The following is a 5,850-nucleotide window of genomic DNA, read 5'->3' on the forward strand; positions in this document are numbered from 1 at the left end:
TGTACCTACTTGTACTGTGGCTTGAATGAAAAAGTATTCAAGGTAACATATTTCTTTCAGTCACAAACTTGAGAAAATTTGTAATCTTCAATATCTTTTTTATTTTTTATTTTCAGATTCATTCTTTATTCTTTTTGTTAGCCAATAAGCCATTCCACACATACCATGGGGAGGTAGTATTCCAGGCTGGTCTCAAACTCATGAGAATTTGTCTGCTTTTACCTTTAAGTGCTGGGATTATAAGCATGAGTGTTCATTCTCAAACTGGAGTTATTAACGATAAGTATCAGGAATTTATACATTATAGGTTAAATGAAGAGGATTTTATAAATTCACATATTGGGTCTTCTTACGAAAATTTAGTTTTTATAAACCAATAATAGTTTTAAAACTTAACAGTTATGTAAATGTGTTCACAGTCCAATAGACACACATATAAATACATATATGTAGTTTATAAAATAAATATATAATTTGCTATTTTTCAACAGGAAATTGAAGTTTATTTAATGTACACATGTCACACCTAAAACTGGGAAAATGAAAATGCTATTTCCATAAAACAGATGAAAAGCGCATACTATCTGTATTTTAATATAGCAACACCCCAGGACTCAAACCGGGACTCCAGCACTTTCATCACACAGTTAATTTACCAAGAGCTATACTGAAGGGCAATGCTTGAAGTGCGCCTCACGCCTCATGCGTGCGGCTTGGCTTCCGTGGATGAAGACACAATCTCTTCAGCACACGACTCAGTTTCAGTATTCTCAGTTTCCACTTCCGAATACTCAACAGTTTCCTCTGCAGAATCAGATTCCTGACTATCCAGTGACTCAACGCTATCCCGTGGGTCATTACTCATCCCCTCGAACATCTCTGCTTCGTACTGTGTGGATTCCCACACTTCTGCCAAGTCTTCACTTTTCCATTTCAGTCAGGCAATTTCACCGTCCCTTTGTTTAATGTCTTTATAAAGTTTCTCATTCTCTTTAAGTGCTTCATAGAGAGCTTTCCTTCATTTTTCTAACACTTCTTTCCAATACTGAGAAGATGGGTTTTTTTAAATCACAAGATCAAATGCTTCCTAGATGACGTCTTCTACATCTTTATTTTCTTTTGCTTCAGGACCACAGTTGAGAGTCATCCTAAAGCTTGGTTTTGGACAAGACTTTTGGCAACTCTTTTTCTCTGTCCGCAAGAGACCCAGCTGCAGAGGGCTGAATCATCTTCAGCATCCTCCTGGGAACAGGACTATTCTTCACCTTCTCTTGGGCTTCTTCCTGTTTCTGCTTCATACAGGGATTCATTTTTTGTTTTTGTTTTTTTTTCAGAGACAACGGTGCTGGGTACAAACCCCTGGCACCACCAACAGCAACCTGGACCTGTAGACTGACCCACCCACTGGGTTTCTGACATAGCTCTAATTTATCATTATTTTTTTAAACCCCTAAATAATTTTCTTAAGTTTACAAATATATTAAATATTTATTGTTTAATTACACAAAGTTCATAGAGAAAACTCATTTGCGACATTGAGCATAGTCTACTATTTCTAGATTATGTAACTATATCTTCATTATTTTATTTTATTATATGACCACAGAAATAAAAAGAACAGTTATATTTCCTTTAAATGAAAAAAGAGGAAAAAAATAAGTTTTTTTTTTTTTTTTTTGCATCCTACACAATTTAGATTCCTTTGGCTTCCAACTTAAACTCAAAGCCAGAAAATGAGCTGTTTTTCTATAAATGCTTTCAGCGGGAGGACTCAGTATGCCTTGAAGTGTTTTCTGTGTGCAGACTCTTAAGGACTCACTCAGCAGTTGTTCATGTTTGTCTTCAACAGGAAGTAGGACCGTGGCCAGGAATTTGAGAAAGGTGGAGAAAAACACCTTATACAGAAATATTCTTCAATAAGACAGTAATGTGCACCAAGAAATTCTGTGTAAAGTTTTAACATCAAAATCAGCTCCTCTCCTTTTAAAATCCGTTTTTGGGGGAGACATGGAGTAAAGTTTAATGTAATCTTTCAGCATTCAGCCTTAAAACTCCCTTAAGTCCTGTGTGTTTGTATGTGTGTGTATGTGTGATTGTGGTCTTCTTTTTCTAATGGAATCCACAAGCATGCATTGAGGAAGCAGAACTGTGTATGAGGTAAGTTCTGTAGAAGAATTTTCCCATGTTGAATTATTTCTGGCAGTGGTAACTTGCTTGAACTGTAGGCTTAATACATTCTTTATATTGAGTTTTGTTTTATTTATTTATTTTTTTAAGAGCTGTGCCTTGGAAGCAAATGATAATAGAACAAGAGTATTCTGTCTCTGTCTCTGTCTCTGTCTGTCTGTCTGTCTCTGTCTGTCTGTCTCTCTTTCTCTCTGTGTGTCTCTCTGTGTGTTTGTGTGTGTCTGTGTATCGAAAATTTTAAACCCATTCAGCTATTTTTGCATAACTGTTACACTTACAGATTTGGTTTCTGTATCAAAAATCAGCACCATGGGGAAAAGCCTCTTAAAATTTCCTGGTAAAATTAAACAAAAGTACATCCTAGGTCTTGGAAAATAGCTCAACTAGTAAAAATGTTTGGTGTGCAAAAAATGAGCATCTCACTTTTATTCCCAGACCCCGTGTAAAAATGCTGTGCATGGTGGTACAATTCCAGCATAGGAGAAGTAGGAGGAGCAGACCCTGGGGCTTGCTGGTCAGCCATCCTAACTGCATTGGCAAGTCCCAGGTCCCAGGGAGAGATCTTGTCTCGAGAAAAAGTAGTAAGGCAGATGTCTTATGAGGAATACCAGCGGACTTCCACAAATGGGCATGCTCACGCTCACATACACATGACCATAATACACAATACTTTCTAATGCAATATTAAAATTAATAAGAACTTTAAATTAGAAAAATTTGAACATATTAAGGATTTTAAAAATCCCATGATGAAGCAGATTCTAGCATGTAATCCTATGTCAATCATCAATGCTTCTTTGTTATTTTCTTTTTTTACCCTAACATAATATTTTTATTGATTACTTAGGAATTTCATATCATGAATGCTGCTCACACCCACTCACCAGTCCTCCCAGGTCCACCTCCCCAACCCTTGTGACCTCCCCCCACCACACACAGAAGAAGGACAAACCAAGTCCAACTTGTGTTGCTCACATATTCACTGGAGCATGATCAAACTCCCAGTGGCCAGCCTCTTAGAGAAAACTGGGTCCTTCCCCACCTGTACCCCCATCAGAATTGTGGAGAGCCACACTTCAGCATCTTTATCACAATTTTTAAGAGTTATCTTCAATGGTTTTCTGTCTAGGCTTTTTTTTTTTTTTGACTGGGCTGGGGTAGGGATTGTCACAGAAGCCATCTATGTCCCTGTTTCTCAACTGTGAGTTTGCAGTTATAGATAGCATTGCAAAAAATAGCTTCCTTAACCTTTTCAGTCAGCAGGGTAATGGATCATGGACTTCTATGGTTTCTGGATACTGCACTGGCCATGGATATTCACATAGTCTTCAGTGTCAGCATGTGCCACTGACTTCAGCCTGATCCTCTGGTAGCCATACAGATCTCGGACACCAACATCAGCATGGGCAACAGACACCGTCAGAGCTCTGTGGCATAGCACAGGCTTAGGGCAACATGGGCCATGGACAGCATTATGGTCCACAGCAGTAGCCCAGCCCATGGACACCAGCATGGCTTCAGGTGGCAGCACTGACCACAAACATCTGCATGGCTTTTGGTAGTAACATGGGCCACAGACACCTCTGGGTGCTTCAGGAACATGGATCCAAACATGGCCCATGGTGGCAGCAAAAAGCACAGACATCAACATGGCCTCCAGCAGTGGTATTCTGTTTTTTCTTATAAAGTGCAACACTATGAAATCATTTAGTTAGATGTACACATTTATATATTTATTAGCTTTCTAATTTTTCAAATAAGTAAAAGATAGTATTTGTGGATAAAAGAGATGTGTAAACAAAGCAGAAGGGAGCACCAACTTCATGACTCGCTTCAACCTTCACATCTTGATATATTTCCTGCCAATATGTATGGACTTATCCCATTTGTTTTAAAGTCCCACAGGATGAATCTATCATAATTATTTAGTCATAGACATTGAACTACTTCTGTTTTTAAAAGTTATTTTAACAAATACATTTCTGTTGAATAAATGCCCTCACATTCATCTTCTAATTAATTTTCTTTTCATTACTTTTCCTTTTCCATTTCTTTTCCTATCTTTCTACCTTCCTTCCTTCCTTCCTTCCTTCCTTCCTTCCTTCCTTCCTTCCTTCCTTCCTTCCCTCCCCTCCCTTCCCTTCCCTTCCCTTCCCCCCTCTCTTTCTCTGATATTGTTGAGACAGAGTTTCTCTGTGTATCCCTGGCTACCTTGAAACTTGTTCTGTAGATCAGACTGGCCTCATACTTACTGAGATCTGCCTGCTTCTCCCTCTCGAGTGCTCAGATTAAATGTATGCACCACCATTAAAGGCATACTTGGCCTAATCAGTTGTCTTAGTATTGTTCTATAATTGCTTTTTGGAGGGGGTATTTGGCCTGGTTTCTGAGCTTTTAAATATATACATTTGTGACTATAGTTAGTTTGTATTATGTTCTCAATCCCTCTTTCTTTCCTTTTGAATCTCCACTTCTTTCCAAGTAGTCATCCAACAGGTACACAACCGAAAAATATGACACCCCTCCCACAGTGATTACTATTAATACCTCCTCCCGTGGGAATGGATAAATCTTGTTGGAATTTTCCCTATAACTGGTGGAATGTTGAAGAAGAAACCTTGTACAGATATTTATTGCCACAAATACCCTGAAATGGGATGGAAATGGCCAACTGGATCTAGATGGCAGTGTTTTGTCGTACTCCACTTCATACTTTGGCTCTCATATTTTTCACAGACAAAGAAGAATCAAGTTGAAAATAAATAGAAAAATAAATTCTTCTTAGTTAGCCTTCATAGTGCTGTAAGGTACTATGTGGGCTGTCATGGGAGAAAACTCAACAGTCCCACCCAGCTATAGATCATACTTGCTATAATTCCATCTAAAATAAGTCTATTGCTTCAATAGATGATGACTATATAGGATTAATGAACTTCTTTGTGATTATATTGGAGGTCTGCTTCATACAAGGAAATATACATCTGGTACTACAAACCTCACCCCACCCCACTTAATGCTAACTGGCTTAATGATACATTCTAAAAATTTTACTCAAATTGACTATCTACTATCAAAATTCATATTTTATTATCCAAATTCATTGTTTGTAGCAAATATTCAGGAATGTGGAATTGCACTTCTAGTGATCTGGAATTCAAACCACGTACATTTGGAAAGTTCTACTTCCTTTTGGCTCATGGTGATAGCTCATCTTCTGAAAAGAAAAAAAAAAAGTTCTTTGGTTAAAGCACGGCTCAGTCATATGACATATGTTGTGCTTGTTTATGTGCCTAAATGAGTAAATGTGTCAGATTACCTGTTAATTACATCTGATCATCCCTTGGGTTTTTTTAAAAGAACAGAAGGGTATCTGCTCACAAGAGATACTCTACATCACAGAAGCAGAAGAGGATGGCAACCGTCAGGTTTCCTTCCAAGTTGGAGGTCATCAAAATTCTCCAAAAATATTGCAGTATATAGGCACTGGCAAGTCAGATGTGATGTTGACTGTAACACTGGGACACATGTCCTAGGTCTCCATAGAATCAGATATACCACTTTTAATTGATTGATTATAAGAAAAGTCAAGCCTTTCTAGAAATGGAGTTTTAATTTACTTACATCAGAGAATATTTTTTTTATTTATTATTATTTTCTTTATTT

General features: G+C 37.7%; 1 pseudogene; it reads right to left on the bottom strand.

The window, feature by feature from the left end:
- Window positions 1-700: 700 nt before the first annotated feature.
- Window positions 701-1,310, bottom strand: LOC110329443 (annotated as a pseudogene).
- Between the last annotated feature and the right edge of the window lie 4,540 nt (window positions 1,311-5,850).

Source organism: Mus pahari, chromosome 12 (assembly GCF_900095145.1).
Source record: "Mus pahari chromosome 12, PAHARI_EIJ_v1.1, whole genome shotgun sequence".
In the NCBI taxonomy this organism is placed as follows: domain Eukaryota; kingdom Metazoa; phylum Chordata; class Mammalia; order Rodentia; family Muridae; genus Mus; species Mus pahari.